We start from the raw sequence: 19,414 nt of genomic DNA on the forward strand, positions 1-19,414 counted from the left end.
CAACCCAGAGAGCTCGTTAGCAGCAGCCACTCCTAGCTGGAGCTTTTCCCACGAGCTTTTCCCAGGAGAAGTATGCATATTTTTGTAAGCATAGTTATCATCACCTTATTTTTAAAATACGGTCAGACTGTTAGAAGGGCTTCAGTTAACAGAATAATTCATTCTTTTTCTCTCTCTTTCTCTTTCAATAACAATTGGTAAAGAAAAAAGTAAGAACTTGGAAATAATACCTGTTAAAAATGCGGGTATAATATTATATAAATAATAATATATAAATAAAATAAAAAAATTACTAGTGATGATCTGTTGATTGCTCTAAAAATCCATCATAGAATACTACTATTTGACATGATTTTCCATTCAGGTGCTTTTCTCTGCCCTCTATGGTTCTTGTAGGCAAAGCACAAATTTTCACTCCCTGATGTAATTTCCATTCTTTTTAATATGGAATTCACTTAGTTATATCTAGCAGAGAGTTGATCCGACAATGTTTTAGGGGAGCGCTAACTTCATTCATTTAAAAAAATATATGTTTTTGTTGCATTAATTTGCTGGTTGGATTTTTCCAGCCTGTAAGCATCAGGGGAAAGAATGTGTTTTTCTCAGATGTATTGTCAAGAATTGCTGATACCAGAAACAACTAGTTTGATAGATCAAGCACTGAAGCTGCCCCTAGTTCTCCAATATGATTCAAGTCAACTCCATGTTTGGCATGGCTTCAGCATTACACAGGAGAGAGAAATCTGTTGTAAATATAGGTGAATGACTTTAGATAAACTTTATTCCTTTGGAGATATAAGGTTTATTTTTACTTTTGATAAATTAAATGAGATGACTTCATATGCGATACATTTTAAATTGGAAATTTCAACTGTGCACATAATACCACAAAGACTGTTTTTGTTAGATTTCCAGTTTGTGTTCTCAGTTTGCAGATGTCACTCAGACAAACAAATAGTTTAGAAATGTAGGGATTGAGACCAACTATTAAACTTACCCAGCTCTACTCATCTTTTTTGACTTTCTTTAACATAGAAAGAAAGAGGCAGGGTCAACATAAAGGAGATAGAGCTCATGCCAGAGAAATGGAGCAATACTCTTTTTTACCTGAAGCTGGGCTTCAGGGAAGCATTTGCATTCTTTGCATTGGTTATGGCTAAAGAGACCTATTCAAAATAAATTCTAGCCCAGGAGAAATATATTTGAACTCATTTGGCTTTTAAGATTACAAGCTTGTTTTTCATTTTGCGCTTGTTCTGTGGCAAAGCGTGTCTTTAAACCTCCATGCAAAAGTTTCTCCTGTTTAGGATACTACTCACGTTTATGGGTAGGTCACCGAATGGACCTTTTCCTCCCACAAGACAGAATTAAAAAAGAATTTAAAAAGACAACAGTACGGAGTTCAATAATAACGTTTGGCACTTGCATTTCCAAAACTCTGTACCGCTATTTCTTTCACTGAGCAATCTCTTCAGGAGTTTTCTCCCCTGAATCATTGAGATGGCAGCAGCAACGACACTACACGTGAGTAAGGGCAGAGAAAACCGATCTGAGAAGACTCAGTGAAGTACAGTTTATTTTCTGTGAGCGCTCCTGAAGCACTGAAAAATCTGCCACTGACTTAACTAGAGTAGATCAAGGTGTAAAGTCTGCGGAGTGTTCTGGAGCTGTCAGTGAAATTTTCTCAAACTAAGGATGGAAAATATAAGCTGAACACTGAATGAGGCTTCTGTATTGAGGGATGAAAGGAAAACAGTGACATACACTGATGGTTTCACAACTATAGAAACCACAAAAGCCCGTTGATTTTATTTTGTGTAGTTTTCTGCTAGAAATAACAGAAAATGCAGACAAGGCATGAAAAAGAAACAACAAATTTAAATGCTTTTATGGTTATTTAGTGCATGTGGCTCTGTGTGATTTTAATAAATTGATGCTTGCTTGTCTCTATTGGCCGCAGTCCTGCCCAGTCCATCTTTGGGATATAGGAGTAAAGGACTCCATAAAACCCCGCAGTGATTTTTTTTTTCTCATTTATATTTAATCACTTCTGTTAACTTATATGATGACAGTCCTCAGATATGCAGGATTACTCCCTACCTGTCATTAGTCATTGGAAGAGTATAAGTGTCTGATCAGTCTTGAGCTTATGGGTAAGCGGACCCAGCAGGATTTGGGGGCATTCCCATCTTTCTAGATTCACTGTTTCTCCGAGGTACCTTCACCAGCCTGTGTTTCATTCGCAGACAAAGGAATCTGTCTTGTACTTGCTGAAGTCAATTGGTAAATCTTTTCTGGTTGCAGCAAATTCAAGATCGCACCTTAGCAGCCTGATACTGTTTCTGACCTAAACCAGTACAAATTCTGACCCAACCTGACTTATTCCATAAGTAGACATAGTTTTATAGTGGTCTAAAATGAGAATTAGCTCCAGACATTTTAATTTTCAGAGACAGGAGGTTTTAATTCAATGTATAACATTAATGAGAATTAAAGTTACTCAAACTGCAATAAGGTAATCCTTCAGGGCATAAGGATTTAGATTAAGAATGATCTGTTTCCAAACAGTACAACTGTTGATGTAGAAAATTCTAATATTCCATGCAGTTTTAATCAATTCTTGTTAAAACTTTAATTCCTAATTGACACAAAACAGCTCACAGATAGAAAGCCCTAGGAAAATAAAGTTGATAAAACTTTACAGATTTGCCACTTTAATAACAGCAGTAAAATCTCTGCTTTTGAAATGCAGTACAACTTTGATCAAATATTATTAGAATAAGCCTTTTCCTAAAGAGAGTTTATTCTTTTGGGGAGGGAGGACTGCTAAAATCTAATAAAAATGTTTCAAGTAGCATCACTCACATAGAAGCCATTGATTTCAGGTTGTTTGAAGAATAACAGGTTTAATACATATTTTTATTTCATGCCATTTTTCCCCTTGTCTTCCCACCATCTTCAAAATAGCCACAATCTTGGGAAGTGATTGATAACCTTCAGTGGGGAAAAAGATTCAAACTCTGCTCTTTGCTTTGTTTACATTTTATCTTAGATTCAGGGAGTTTTCAGAACCACTGTGTATAACACAGTTTTTCTTTGAAATTTGAGTACGTTGTAACGGTACAAGAATTACTTCCTAGTTAGAACCTTTTGTTTGGGGTAAACCGAAGTAAGTCCCAAAAGAACAACAATAAATTACAGGGAACAGATCCTCAGGGCTGGTACTTCTGCACCTCTGCAGAAGTAGGCCTGGTTTATGCCATGTTTTACTCCCCTCTTGTCTGGGGATCCCTGAGGAGGAGCGCGGGATGAAGAACTGCATGAGGACATCACCCCCTGCTTTTGTGCAGGGGGCACCCAGCGAGGCCGAGGGCTGCCCGCTGCATTGTACGGCAGGGATGGCACAGAAAGCCCAAAGCCTCAGTCCGAAAAGTAACGTGGCTGCATCAGTTAATATAAAAGTATGCTTCGTCCTCCGGATGAGTACATTTACGGAGTACTTGTGCGTGGAGTCTGGTGCCCCCGCAGCGTCCCTACGCCGTGCCTGCTGCGCGTACCCTGCCCGGGGACAGCCACCCTGCCGTTTTCATGCTAACTTCTGTTACTTTGCAAGTAACTCAGGAGCAGTATTTGGGGTTCAAATCCTAGCAGCACCTTACACCGTGTAAAGCAATAGGTGAAATACAGCTATGGACAGGACAGGCAGTGTTTGCTGTTTCGCTGGGCATAAAGCACTTTTATTCTTTGTCAAAGTGTGAATGAAAGTCTTCAACCTCTGACAAATCCTGACATACTCTGCAATCTAACATACAAAAAAAAGACACAAACAGCTGGTGCATTATTAAACAGAGCAGAAAAAAGGGATCTTTTACATGCTGCTTGTTTATTTACTTCTTTTCCAGTGGCCAAGTTCAACCTTTGTCTACAGTAATGCGAAAGACAACTAACACTTGAAAAAGCTCTGTTTGGTCTAAGAGGAGGCAACAACGGGTGCATTGTTAGAGCTAATTTTTGTCCAGGCCAAACTGAATAGAAATAGAAACTGGGCATAAAGGAATCCTTCATTCATACTCATTAATACTAGGTATCTCCTCTGATATTTGGTACAAGAATACAATACTATAGAAAACAGAATGTTATCCCTGCCAGGGACTTAAGAAACATGCCACATAAGAAAAAACTACTTCACGGTTTCTGGATTTGACCCAACATATGGAACAGGATATAAAGACTTTCAACTCCAGCAGTAGAGGACCAGGTGAACAAGACCAAGGTGCTGATATTTTTCCTGAATGCTGCACAACAAATTTTATCAAATAAGTAACCTCACCTTTAGCACAGCACTCATAAAAATGCCTTTGGGGAGCCACACAGGTGTGCATCATCTCAGCCTGCTGATGAGGCTGTTATTACCCACATCTGTGGCTGCTCCTAGGGCTCCGTCTTTCCTTCTGCCTTGCTGCTGTGCCCAGGTTGCAAGGACTCTTCCTCCCTGCCCCAGGCTGTTCCTGTTACCCTGGTTGCTTTGTGCCCTGCTCCCCAGGGGCTGCAGAAAGTGATTCCCCTGTCTGGGAAGGAGCAAGGTAAGAGCTGAGCTGTAAGAACTAAAGGTAAGGGCTGAATGGGCTCTAGTGTACATGGCTGTGTTTTGGTAGAGGGCAGAGAACAGTGCTGTGCTGCTTTCATGTGCAGCACCATTGCTGTCTCTAGAAAGTGTTGGACTGACCTGGAAGTGAGGAAAAATAAATTGGGCTGAGTACCTTTATATCATATGTGGATTTACTTAACAGGCTGTGTGTTTTGATGTGCTCTTGGTTAGGTGTATGTTACCAGGATTGCCATTGTTTTGTCTGTTAAAATGTTGAAAATCTCATTAGACAACTGCAAAATACTGTTAGTGCTTCTGGCTGAACTGCAGCGGTGAAGTCTTAATCAAACTTAAATCGGTATGTCTGAATATGTGGAAAAACTTATTTTCTTGCTCTTGGTGTGCCATTGAGAAGGGTGGTTCTTTAACATCAGTGTGGGTTGTTTGTTTGTTTTTGGGGGGGGGGTTGCAAATGTTAATAATGGAGGACTGACTGATAGAGAGCATTTGTTATGTGAGTTCTCTGCCCAAATGACAGCTAGGTCTCTCTTGTCTAATTGGATCAATATGGAATTACTATGGCATAAAACCAAGTTTTTAGTTGCTCTTAACAGCTCTGAGAAAATCAGGAAAGGCTCTGCCTGAAGCCCTGCTGTGTTAGATATTGGGGAGTAAGATGTAAACATCTAACTGCTTTTTAAGCGAAAAAACACATACTGAACAATTGAGCTACTTTATTTTTGCTTTTTTGAGCATCTCATTGGTAGAAATCATTGCTTGCTTTTAGCCATAGCCACTACTTCTACTATCTCACTTTCCTTTTCTGCCTGCTCTGATCACCTTCATCTTTATTCAATAGCTTTTTCCAAACCACACCTATTTCCCTTGCTCTCCCCTAAATTAAACGCAAGGTTAAACTAAAAGCATTGCTGTCTTCCTTGCATCCTTTCCTGGCTTCATTTACTGTGACTTCCTTTTGGCTGATTCGCTCGCTTAGCATCCTGCCAGCCTGCCCACACAACGGGCAGTTTTCAGCCACACTGAGCCACGTGAGCTGGCTCCAATGTCGTTTAGCTGGTGTGCGAACAGGCATGCAATGCGTCCTGCCTACTTGTGGAAATCACGTGAGTTAGGGCCAAGGAAAGGCGGTGTAGCCCAGTGCTGCAGCAAATCTGCTTGCTCTGAGCACCTGCTCCGTGCAGAGCCCAGGCAGCAGCTCACCAAAGCTCCGTGCCTCCAGCTGGCACCCACGAATATTAGCCACCTGCAACTCGCTAATGTGGAAGTGCTAAGAGAGAGTGTTTTAAATCCTGGAAACTTGCAGATGTTTGGTCTTGGATGTTTCCTACAGTTTTTGCTCTGCCTCCCGTTGGGAGTAGCGGCCCCTCCTTTCCAACAGGACGGAGGGGATGTTTTCCTTAAATAATGAAGAGGTGTCACTTGTGGGTGGAGGAAACAGAAAGCAGGGTTTCAGTCCCTCTGCTTGGGAGGGTTCGGACCTGTTTAGTACCTCTCTTCCCCTTTTCCCCTCTCCTTCTTGGGGGCAGGACTTAGTCTTCAAATCTTTTCCACTCATCACACACAAAACAGGAAGGGCAGAGACTTTCACTACGCCGAGACAGAGCCTCCTGATTGAGTGGGCTGGGAGGGGGATTGCGGCAGTCCAGCCTAGCGATGGCAGTGTTCGCTGGGGGAATTGGCAGAACTGGTTCAGCTTGTGCTCTGGAGGGTCACTTCCATGTTGTCCCCAGGACCTGATCGGGGCATTGCAGGAAGCTGAAGGTCCTCCTCTGTTTATTTTGGTACAGTCATTATGAAATGTTTTTCTAAATGCAGACTCCTGAGGTCTAAAATATCACCTCTGTTACTTTTTTATTATTTTGTATAGTTCAGCTGAAAGTAATATTTTTATCTGCTTCCAGTCAGCTGTAAAACTCAATCTCTAATAAAGCTGTCAGTCTTGCCTCCCTGCATGTAGGAGTTAGTCATGTTTTGTGTGAGTGGGTGATGTAATCACTTCAGCTGAATTTTATTTTGCAGTATAAGTATTAGAGGTGTGTATTTAGTGGGTCTTGCAACACAGTGATTCTCCTCTTTGCTCTGACTCTACCAGACTGCTGTCTTGACTTCTAGTCCTGCTAGTGTATAACTAGTATGGACTAGTTAGTATAAAATTTGTATGAGTTAGACTCATATTCTGAGGGTAAATCTTCTAGGGTTCTTGGATTCTTTAGGAAGAATTTGGAAAAGCTAAGTGCTCTTTATACTTTTATACTTCTTTCTTTTTTTTTTTGTCCACAAAAGTTTTCTCTTGAGCGCTCTACCTAATTCTAGACCAAGATTTCGTCTGTTCAACCTCCCCTCACACACATGCACACAAACAAAAATATCTCCTTTCCCCTGAAAACCCTTGATATGGCAACAGCAAATTTATATATTCTCAGAATCTTTGTAGAGACAGGATAAAGTGCAATAATCATTCTTTCACCACATAATTATAACACTTTTAAATAAAGTTAGTCAAACATTTTCTCTTTCTACTTGGGAAATTTCAAATAAGGATGTTGTATCCATGCTAGATTCATCTGTGCTTTGAATTACATGCTTATAAAAAAAACCACTAAGCTGCTGTTACTGGAAATGAATATTCTCTACCCAAAAAGTAGGTAATATCTTTCGCCTTAGAACTCCAACATTTTCTATGCCCTGCTATTGTGTCTTATAGAAAGCCATCACTGATGGGAGTTGAGGAAAAACTAATTTTTTTCTGCTAATACATTTGTCTTTCTTCGTATACTTAAAAGAAAGTGCCTATGCTGTGCACCTAAACTGGTGAAAATCTTTAGAAATGTTTCCAGCTGATAACATTGCTTCCTCTTTCTGGGCAGGAAAATGAAATTTAAGCTGAAGTCAGCATTTTATATTGAATTCCTGTGGAAAAAACATTTAAGCTAAAACCATACTGCTTAGAGACTGGTTTCCAGACAGGCTGAATCACCTTCTGGAGGCCCTTCAGTCTTTAACTACCTAAAAGTTAGTTGACTAGTCCAAACTTCCTCTGTTAAAGTGAAGTAAAGCCAGCTTTGAGCATCACATTGACTTGGTTCCGCTGTGGCCAAATCATCATGTCTATTAAGCAACCAATGAACTATAAAGCTGCTATAAAAGCACTGTGACAGAGTCTTGGTGCTTCACAACATGAATATCTAACCTTCATTATAAGGGAAGAGAAACAGTTTTCCCATGTGGGTCACTAATGGTATTTCAGGGTATTTTCAGCCTCCTTCCTGAGGAGGGACAGAAAGCTGGAGCAATAAACCTTTAGCTGCACAGCCTGAGACATAGTATGTTTATCTCCCATTTGTTAAAAATGATTATAAGTAGAAGAAACCCAGAAAACACGCTTCTGTTTCGTTAGTTATCTTTTGAAATACTATACCATCTTCAGAAATACCATGGCCAGCATATTATATCCAGTCTTTGGCATCTCTTGAGAGAGCAGCCCGAATAGTGCTTCTGCCAAACAGCTGCCAGGTTGGCAGCCTGGTTCGTTACTCACCTGCTCTCAGAACAGCGTTACGCTATTCTGGCTTTCAAAAGCCTGTTTCAGTTTTGTTTTGTTACTTGCCAAAAAGATACAGGGAGATAATGGCCTACAAAAGCCAAACTGCTTTTCTTGGACCTGTAGCTTTTTTATGGGATTGTTCTAGCTGATGTTCAAACAGTCCCAAAACATGGCTTGTCTTTCTCAGTCTGCCTGTGCTGGTCACCTGTTTCTGCTCAAAAGACTTGGAACATCTCTGCTTTCATCCTTTCAAAAGACTAAATTGGCTTTGGATTCTTTTCTTAGCAGATTTGTTGATACTGTATCTAAGCTTCCATGTGTATTTGAGGACAAGAAGTATATGCAGAATTTCAGTAGCTGTGTGCTTGTTCACTTTTTTGGTGCCTTGTAGTGGTGTCTTGTACCTCGTCTCACATACCCAAAGAGGGAGCAGGGCAGTATAAACTCAAAACAATGTTGTTGAGTGTGGAAATCTTACAAGGAAGTCTGAGATTGAAATTCATGTGTCCAAAGAAAGCATACAGTAGTATAGCAGTATTTTTCAACAGCCATAGGTAGTTTATTCATCAGTTAAGCTTTCTGTTTGCTTTTCACACTAGAGATGAAAAGAGTCAAGGAAGAGGGAAAGCGTTGTCTCTTAAGAGACTGCTGAAAAAGAAGTCGCACCCAGAAGGCTAACCTTGTTAATTTACTCATATGCATGTTTGCCATCTAAAAAGAACAGAATAGAAAGCAATCTTGAGCTCTTTGGCTACACCTGAGCAGCAAAAAAGATGGGCAAAGGTAATGTCTCCCAAAGTATGTGTGAGAGCCTCTGGCATAACTTAAACCAACTGCAAATGACCTGGTTTATCCAATGTAGTAGATAGTGATTACTGAAATATCAGGAATTTTTAAATAGGGCTTTCTTCCTATACAAATCCCTTCTCAAGTAGTGAAAGGGGGTAAAGGTACTATCCTCACATGAGGAACAAGCCAATTTCCCATCTCCAGGAAATCTCTGCATTGTGGAGTGGTATTTCATCAGTTGACTTTCCTGGCATTGGTAATGCACTACATAGGCAATATGTGCAGACTAAATCTGATATTTTTTTTTTAACTACTATCTGAGTACACTTAATTTTTTATTTATTTCTGAACTGGAGTCTCATATCTGGCTGCTTAATGTATATTTTTGGGATTGGGTTTATAGATGCAGTTAAAGGAAAACAGGGGAGGGGAATAAAAACGGGAGGACAGCCAAGAGGATTCTGAGTTCTAGCAACTCCAGCTATGCATTTTAAAGGTTTGTTTCTGCATAATAACCATAAACAGAATTCAAAGTGGCCTAACCTGCTTCAAATCAGAATAGCAGCGTTTTAAATCCACTTACTGCTTCTATACATTACTTCACAAAAGTATGAGGCAGCAGCAATTCCAGTGTAAAGAGCTGAGCTGGTTATGACAGTGGATGGGTCTCTAGAGAAAGTTTTTGAAATATGTTAATAGCATGATTGTCAAAATTTTTAAAGCTTTCTAAAATTTGTTGTATGCTGTTTCTAAATAAATAGTGAGAAAATACATGCAACTGTTCATAAATATTTTCTTTTTCTGCATGGATTGCCTATGAAAAGGATCATTACTGTTTTCTGTTTGAAGTCACTTTTAATATGAAAATTATTTCACTGGTTTGAAAATTAATAATAGCTTTAGTGGAGGAGTTTCAATGTATAAAATACATGTGTAATGGCTTGTGAGGATACAAGTCAGAACAGCTAGTGCAGAACCCTAAAATACTAACATGGACTTGTATTAGAAGCCTATTTTAAAATACTTAAAAATAATATTTTATAAAAGAGAATAGGTAGGTGTGTGGTTAGGTAACACCTGAGTCTTAAACCTTAGTATTTAACCTATGAAATGGGGGGGGAGGGAGGGTGTTTGTAATAAATTGAGGGATATATATATATATAATATATTTTTTTTTAATAATGAAGATCTGGTCAGGAGTACTTTAATTATTCCTGAAACTATTTTAAGTTTCCCCCTCCTATTATGCTACAGAAATCATAAATGTAAGCTAGTTCTGTTTTGAAAAATAAATTACAAAAATAAACAAATGTCAGATTTGCAAATATACTCCTAGCACCTTATGCTAACTCAATATTTGTGGTTAGTTCTTTCCTATTCTTTTTCCTTTATGTTTAAAATTATTGTAAAGGTTCCATTTTGTCATTTTCTTTTTCCTGGGGAGGGACAAAAGCCAAGCTGATACATAATTACAAATATGCCTCTTAGTATTCCAATAAAGCAATATTTCATAAACTATTTCAAAATCCCAAAGCTATCAAAACTAATGATGTTTGACGCCTGCTGATTGAAATTATGACTAACAGGATAATAGCTGTTACATGTACTCATTAAAGCTGTCATCTCATGTAATCAAGTGTAAGATGTGCATTTAACATTGACCATGGCAATTGCGTTTCTCAGTGGTCAACTGTGTATGTTAGTCTCATAATAATTTGAAAAAACATTTGTAACAAAGTTCTTCTAAAAGTGCCCCACATCCAACCATCAATTCCTAAACTTCTTTTCATAGCACCCGGATTGAAGAGAAACATTATGAAAAAACAAGGAAGATGAAATGAACATATATAAGGAAAAGAAGTAAAAACTAATTTTGCACTTTCTTAGCTAAGAAAAAAAAATAAACTTCAGAAAAACCAAAATTTGGACTCGGTTTACACAGTACTAAAACAAATGCAAATTAAACACTTTTCAGGGAGGAAAAATTCTCAGAATTTCCTTTTAACTGGAAAGATAAATAGTGAATAAAACTCGTTCACTGCAATGTCTGTATCTACAAGGCATTTACACCAGCAACAGTTAATGTATTGGATTTCTTTATGCCCCTTAAGTACAGGCTTTTGGTGTCTCAATATGGTAAACAGGTTAGTATATAGCGCTAGTAGTTGGGTGGAGGCAACTTGGATTCCCTGGGAAATAGCAAATATAACGAGCTATTGTAAGATCGTGCTGCCGCAGAGTTTTCATAAACGTGAGCTTATCATGGAGACTGCCACGTGGCTCTTCCCGGTCTTGCTCTGGCTCCTCGCTGTCCCTTCCTCGCCCAAAGGCACCTCTCCAGCCCTCCTGTAACTTGACAGTATCCTAATATCTAGTATGCCTTCTTGTGGAGACTCACTTGAACCAAAAAGAGGGAGACAAGGCTGAGATCATGGGCAGATGGTGCCTTTTCAAGAGGTGGCCCTGGGGGAGGCGAGGCGAGCTTTTCCGGGAGCGGTCTGCCTGCTTTTATCTGGCCCTGTGGAAAGCCGAGACTCTCAAGTGCCGTGCGAGGTGAAACCTGGCACAGCCGGGAGCATGGGGTTCCTCCCCACAGTTTGCTCCAAAGACAAGAGAAATCCTCTGAAACCTGCCTCCTCTCCAGATCTTGGGCCCGACTTTCTGTGACATATTTAGAGCCCAAATCCTCTCCTGAGAAAAGTACTCTTTCTTTATTTTCTGCTTAAACCTTACTGTAGAGATACTTTTTCTACCTTCCTTTTGCTATGGTATATTGTGTGGAGTGGCTTTTTTGTCTTTTGGGGGGTTGAGGGAGTTGTATGCAGCTTCTAAAAATTTGTTTTTTATCTCTCTGGTACAATTGGGCTTTAGAAAATTGGGAGGCCTAACAAAGCACAGAACCCCTGTAGATGCTGGCTGCTGTGGTATGTTTTGCAGTAATTTCATTAGCTTGTTACCGGAGCACCAGACACTTCAGCTTCTGTCCTAAAACCTTTAATTCCATGTTTACGCTTGGCTCTGGATGCTAGTAGCATGCTAGCATGTAAATATAGCCAGCTTTCTCTATGAAGGCTTGGCTAAGGCTTCAGGACATGCCCAGTACACCATGCCCATCCTGCCTCCAGCACTAGCCAGCCCAGGGTGTGGGAGAAGAAGAGACTTGCTGCAGAGAGCCTGGCTGTGATTCAGGGTTTGTTTGTGTCAAAGAAGGATTCATAGGACCAAGTAGGGATCACCTGGGTCAAGGATTTGGGGCCCTGTAAATCAGACAACCATGCAGTCAATGTCCTTGATACAGATAGGAGGACAAATTAATGCCACTGCATTTCCTTGTTTTTACCTAATTGCTAACAGTAGTAATCTTCTTTGTCTTGATGACCTCTTCTGGTGCTGAATCTCAGTGGGTTAACTTGGAAGATCCTGCCAGTGTATAGACACCACCAAAGAAAGATAAGAGAGAGTTTCAAAATGTTGTAATGGACAATGAAAATAGCTGAAAGGGAGTTTTGCTGGAGAATGATTTCAAGACGGAAATTGTTCTGTCTGGCAGGAGACAAGAAATGGTTATTCAGAGTGGACAGTATAAAACAATAAAGGTCAGAGAGCATTCTGCTTAATCAGCATTCCTTGATGTTTTAATGAGCACTTTTGATTATTCATCCAATTATATAATACCTTAAATTGATTTCACTTGTGATCAGTGCCTATTCCTGAGTAAAATTTGCCAGAGAACTTTGCAGTTCTTCAGTTCTACAATATTTTGTGACTTTTCCTAAATTCATTGTATGTGTCCATTACTTTTATAATAAATCTCAGGCATTAGTTAGATACTTCTGAATGTAAGAAACATTGTGTGAATTTTGAGATGCTAATGCAGACAAGTCTAATGAAAATGAACTCTTTACACCGGTATTAGTAGTGACTTTCTGGGACTGAGTTAATGAAATACTTTGATCTGTACTGGTTCAGGAACTGGTCTGGTGTTACTTAGACAAGAGATTTAAGGTGTGCAAGAGTCTTAGTTTTCCCCAATACCCCTAAAATTATTGGAGTGAAGCCTAGCATTCCCCAAAGGGTAACTTTGTTCTCGGCTCACCTGATTTTCCCCCCCACACACACACCCACTGCGGCTTGAGAACTCGACTCGCTTCACCCATGATATCAAATGTTGTCCTGCAGTTGCTCGGCTCCTCTTAGGTTTTGGACCTGCGCCTTGGCAGTTAGAGAGTAATTGGCACTTGATCTCAGGAATGTGTCGTAAGGGAGGATGAGATGTGCCTCTGTCTGGGGTTAATGGTGCTGTGTTAAAACAGTTAAAACAGAGTGGTTTTGTTCCTAGATATGGCAGCTGAAGTTTAGACCTCTCCAAGCTTTTTCTCACAAATTAATTCTGAGCTACTTTTGTCTTCTGTGTGTGTGTGTGGTTTTTTTTATCCAGGCTAATTACCTTCAGTTGGCTAACATTCTTTTCCAGGTTAGACAAATCTTAATTAGCCTGATTATCTATCTGTGTTAATTGTGGGCAGTCTCCTTTATGTGCATCCAGTAAAACAATTGTTCATAAACTCTTTATCTGCAATCCAAAAGATGTTTGTGATTGAGAGCGAGCATTCTTGAAATCAGTCTCTTCGCTCCCTGAAATTACAGTTTCAATGTTATATGTTGAGACTCGGAAGGCTGGGCCCCCTCTGAATCTATTATGCCTGCTATTTGAGATCTGGACTTGCAGGTGTAGCTAGTGGTCTACATAATCCTTCTTTCTGAAATCAGTACTGCTATATTAGCTTGTTTTGACTGAAGGCCAATGTTCCTGCTTTCCCTCAGAAATGATTATCAGATGGAAGGAATAAATCACAAGTGAAATTTTCACATCAAAGCTGCTGAAGCCAGCTGTTATTTGGAATTCAGAGAATATCTACTTCTGTTGCACAACAGTGAAAGCTGTTTAATCCAAATATGATGGCAGTCTGGAAAGACAAACAATTACAGAATCATTAGCTCAGATTTTCAGCTGTTTGACTGATTTATTTTCTAATATGTAGTTAGTGGATTAATGAACTACCAAGCAGCTTGAAAATCCCTGGCCTTTTGGAGCTTGTCTCTGATTCACATAACCATGACCGTAATTTAGAGAAACTATACTTATATTAGCTGCTTTCCCATCTGGACCATCCCATCCTTTGCCCATTCTCACAATTTATTCCATGACTTTGTTACCCTGTTTGAATCCAGTAGAGCTTGAGTATCTAGATTTAGATTTAATCTTCCATGTTCTGTAAAACCATTTGGAATTGTTGCTTTGTTGCCAAATAACTGAATATACGTTAGTATCAGCTTAGTTTGTTGCAATAATAGCAGTATGTTTTAAAGTCCTCTTGGATCCATAACTACACCGTGGGCCCTTGTGGGTTTTATTTCCTCAAAGCTTTCACTTGGATCAGAAGAGTTCTAGGCAAAAAATGAAGCAGTTGACTAATACAGGTCTGTGCAGACACTTAAAGAACCTTGAAACTACTGTCCAATGATGTCTATGGTCACTTTCTGCTCCCTACGTGCACTGTCTCCTCTTGCTGCTGTACTCAGCAAACTGTCCTATTCATGAAGGGTCGTGTGGCTTCAGCCTCACTGACAGGGACAGTAAGGTGCTTTAGTGATCATTTTGCAAAAGGGATGTTTCGTGCCTTGGAAACCAGGAGTAAGTACAAACTCCTTAAATATTTACAGAGTTGGCAGAAATGCATAATACAAACTGCAGATACTAGTATAGTTTATTAGCATATGGCAAAATAGTGTCTGGCCTTCCTTGTTCTGGATTGACAGCTAAAGTAAATCATATGACAAACATGAAAATGTTTAGTTGCTTGCTTTTTTGTGAATTTAGCTCTCATTCATACAGTTGTAAATCCAGACCTGCAGATTTCTCTTCATCTCTGTTTCTGTGTAGTGCTTCAGGAGGTGGCATGTAAGAAGTCTGCAGGAGGGAAAACTCTGCTGTGCAAGATCATCCTATAAGTCTGGTGAACATTTCATGTAGATGTGCTGGTTACTGTTGCAGATGTGTTGAGAATGGATTATAAGTGAGGGGAGAAGGACAACAAAGGAAAGATGGATTACTGTTAGATCTACTGGACTACATAGTTCAAACACTATCACATTTCTCAAAACCAATACTCTAGTCAAAGTTGATAACATTATCAGACAACAGTGCACACTTTATACTCGTCTTGCAATTGCACTCTCCCCTTTGTCACTTTAAGTTACACTTCTGTAAATGAGAATTCACAGATACTGCGAACTACAAATAGATATCACTTTAAAAAAAACTGCCTTGAGTATAGTCATAAATATTACAATACTTTTTAAAAATTAGTTTTTGTAGAAAGTTGATCTCAAATGAGGTTGATCCAATGGAGAGCCATGTAGAACATGAGTTCCTTTCACCACTGGTTCAAAAACAAATTAGTCTTCAATAATATGAACTAGTAGTATAGGGCTCTGTTAGTGTTTCGGAACTACTGGCTATAGCTATTTTACAAAAGGCTATTAGCCTTGAAGAAAAAAAAATCGTGTCTCTAACTATACATTGTAAGCATTAAAATTCCTGTTAATATAACTTGTCTGAAAGTATTCACCTTGCAGAAAACTTACTATTGCAATAGCTTTAATCTCAAAAGTTGGGTACCATCAGGTGTGCATGTATTGTAAGGAGGAGCATGATTTGTGCTACAGTAGCCCGTATGAAAAGTTAGATAGTACTCTAGCCAAAACCTGTAACAAGGTCATGCCTGATTCAGAGCTGTGTGATGCTTGCTCTCCTGGACTGTCTCTGTGGATGATGTTGTTCCCATCTGGTTAGGGATTGCTGTGATTGTAAGAGGTCCTGCTCAGGTGGATCACAAACCCCCCCAAAGAGGAGCTGTTGGGAAGGGTCCTCCAGGTGGAGGCTTGATGAGAAGCATTTCCTTGTCTCCCTCAGAGTTCCTGAAGAGCTGCAGTTACTTGCCTTGCACTGTTGTGACCCTCAGGGCAGAGCAGATGGTTTGGAGAAGGAATGGGCTGCCCTTCTTCAGGACTGGAGCCCCTGCTAACAAGGGAGCACACTTCAGCCTCCTGCAGCAGAGACTGCCCTGTGCACAGTGTCCTCTCCCAGATTTCACTGCGAAGGTGAGCTTCTTCAGTCTCTCCAGCAGTACAAAAGGGCTGAGAAGCCAGTTTAATCGGCCTCCGGAGAATTTCTAAGCCTGGCAGAGCAGTTAGAGCCAATTGGGTTCCACCTTTCTTGCCCCTGTGTAGTGACTAGGGCTGAGGAAAAGGGACCCTGGGTGTTTTTCACTGTGCGGCAGCAATCGCTGACTGAGGGCGCACACGTTTATGCGCAGGCTGCTGAGACATCAGCTCACCTGGCAGCTGCTCTGAGTTGCACAGGGAAGCCAGCGGGCTGCTTTCACAGTGGGGAAAGGTGATATTCAGAGGCAGGGACTTGAGATCACCTCCTTCTGGGGTCACCCAACTACTGAACTCTGCAGAAGCTGGAAATCGGGATCAGCTGCCTTGAGGAAGGCAAGACCTTCCTTGGGGTGAGAAATGCTCCCTGTTTTGGCTGCACTGATGCGTTAGCGTTTTGTAGCTCTGAGGGATGGTGGCTGTTGGATCGCAATAGCTCTGAGGTTAGGGAGGAATTGGTCACTGGCTACCTGAAACAGGGTCTTGCAATCCTTGCTGAGATCAGGAATCAGTAGGATCTGGAAGTTAGAAAACCAAAGTAACTGTGCTTACAGCAGTAAGATCCTGCTGTTAACTAGCAGCTGCTGGCTCACCAGCACTGGTGCTGCTGGCCAGGGCTACAAGATCAGCAAAATGCTGCCTCCCTGGACAGCAGGATATCACAGCTGCTTCTGGGAGCACAGCAGTGGGCACTGCTTCTTACAGAAAGGTAAGATATTGCCATTGCTGATGTGTAAAATCCTGTAGCAACTCTGACCTAACCTGCTCTGCTGTGTCTGGAGGGAGCAGGAAGAAGCCTGCTGACTTGGAGTCCTTTCTCCCCCAAAATGGTGGTGCATCCACTGAGAAAGGTGGAGACAAGTATGGGCTACTTCCTCCTTTCTCCTGCTACACAGGAGCATTTGATTTGTCTAGCCTTTATTTCTTCCATATGGGGAAAGTCTTTTCAGATGAAATTATTTCAAGATCCTTGAGATATTTGCTCCTGGACTGCAATCTGCTATTAACAGTAGCTGCTGTATCTTTTATCCAAGGTGATAGAACTGTCTATGCAGTGCAAGTTACCCTTATAAGTTCTGCCAGTTTGAGTTTATCCTTGGGATTTAATAGATGTCTGCAAAACAAAGTAATGTCTTGGGCCTTGCACAGAATTGTGCCATAGGTAATGGTAAGTCTTAGGTTTTCTAAAGACCTTCTGATAACCCTAGAGAATAAAATTGATATTGCGAGTCCTTTGTCTATATTGCTTTCTGTCAGTGTGCTCTGAGGCTGCAGTCACAAGGTTTCAAGATTGTACCTCATTGACACTTCCAGTTGTGTGGTACAAATGTGGACTAAATGTAATAGTATAGGAGGAGGTATTTAAAAAAAGACACATTTCTGAAATCTCCAAATTAAAGGAGTTAAATATTTTAGAATAAGGAATAAGAATAGTTTCCTTGATAGACTGTAACAATTATTATTCTGTGTTACCTGTTTTGTTGTTTGCCTGTTTTAGCCAGTGGACAGTACATTCAACTTGGTGAACCATGAAGATATCTTAGATAGCCAGAATAAAAAGCTGTTTAGCATGTGGATAAACAGCACAGGTGACAGCAGAGCTTTTTTCAGAGAACATAGTGCATTTCTCTGCATGTTTGCAGAATCTATCCCTGTCTTGCACTGTGTGCATACAGGGTCTCTTCTAGACTATGCTTGAAGTAGTTCTAGTTTCGTGTAGTTTGAAAATATAACGGATTCTCAAACTGCCTGTGTTACAACCTATCTGTAGTGCTCCTTTGCCCTCTCTTTTGGTGCAGTATGGGTTTTTGGTGTTGTGTTGCGTGACTGCTCTTCTTCCACCTTCCCTAAAGTCCATGACCTCTTAACCTGTCTTTCCTATGGTAGGTGGAGATGGAGGCACTGTTCCCTGTGTCCCTTGGTCCCACTCCCAGAACCAGTTGATATTCCTTTTATAGTCCCACTTCTGGATCTCTCGGATAATATCTGTAGTTTTGCCTTATTCATGGAAATATTTCTGTAATAATTTAGAAATCATCTGCATTCAACTTTGACCACATGTTTTCTAGTTGTACTCAGGGAATGAAATGAAAAGAATGCTAAAGCTGTTTTGTGAGCTGGTGGTATGACCTCATTTGGACTGTATTAGGTAATACCAGTCACCTTACTATTAAAAGGATATTGCAAAACAAAGAGTTCAGAAAATGATGATCAGGATGATCAAGGGTCTGAATAAACCCTCATATAAAAAGAGATTGAAAAATTGGAATTGTTTTCCATAGGTATGAGAGAAATAAGAAGCACGTAATGTATAAATACATGATCTAGAGAAACTAGAGGAGTTTATCCTCTGAGTGTTTCATGTGGTGAAGAACAAGGTGATATTAACTGGGAGCAAAAGGAAGCAATCAGAAAATGGATAAAGGGAAGTGCTTTTCTGCACATGGACTAATTAAGCCTATGAAATTCATTGCAACAAGATGTCATTGAGAACAAGAAATCCACTGACATTAAGCAGACCGTGGACAAGAAAAATATTTTGAATTATCAGAGCTAGGACAAAAAACAACCTTAACAGAACTATTCATGCTGTTGCTTAAGAGAATATGCTTCAATGCTCTATGATGAAGGCCCAGAAGGAAACTACCTGGAGGGTTTGGATCTTCTCCTAATGTAGGATCCTTCATTTTCTGGTGCTGGATTGTATTGGAGGCATGGCATTGACTTTCCTGCAGTGTAGGTGACAAAGATGATAAAACAAATGCTTCAGACACAGCAATGCTCACTTTATGAATAACTTGAGTCATTTCAAGGGAAAATTGAAGTGTCCCCTTCCCCCACTCCCACTGGGGAGGACTTGCATGTGTTCCAGCTCTCTACCCTCTTCTGCAATACATCTCTGCTGCAGCTCTTTCTGTGCATGCTTAAGGAAGGCAGCAAGGTCACAGTGGTCCCATGTCCTGACACCTATGGCCAGAGCAGTAAAGAACTCATCTCTGAATACACAGAGAATGGAGGTGCCATAGGTATCTTTGTTCTGTCAGTTCTCAGTTGGAATAGGCAATTTCTCATTTTTGAGCTTAAAATCACATCATTTGGGGCAAATATTAAGTTGGGGATGGTACACTTGTGTGTTAAAGGTAAAAGTATTTATTAAAGGAACTTCAGAAAAAGTACTGTCCAATTATGCATTTTGGAGATTAAGCAATGTATGTATATTGCTTCAGCTAATTCACTTTAAAAAGATA

At 40.2% G+C, this 19,414-nt stretch overlaps 2 long non-coding RNA genes across 3 annotated transcripts in view; both read left to right on the forward strand.

Moving 5' to 3' along the window:
• LOC106494999 (uncharacterized) overlaps positions 1 to 19,414 on the forward strand; it is a 214,411-nt gene that overhangs the window by 63,041 nt on the left and 131,956 nt on the right. The window lies entirely within an intron of this gene.
• Positions 3,387 to 19,414, forward strand: part of LOC136991545 (uncharacterized) — a 32,756-nt gene continuing 16,728 nt past the window's right edge. Inside the window, exon 1 of the long non-coding RNA XR_010883646.1 lies at positions 3,387 to 4,583. This is a non-coding gene — a long non-coding RNA (uncharacterized lncRNA). The remainder of the gene's footprint in view (positions 4,584 to 19,414) is intronic.

This window comes from Apteryx mantelli, chromosome 3 (assembly GCF_036417845.1).
Source record: "Apteryx mantelli isolate bAptMan1 chromosome 3, bAptMan1.hap1, whole genome shotgun sequence".
NCBI classification, from domain to species: domain Eukaryota; kingdom Metazoa; phylum Chordata; class Aves; order Apterygiformes; family Apterygidae; genus Apteryx; species Apteryx mantelli.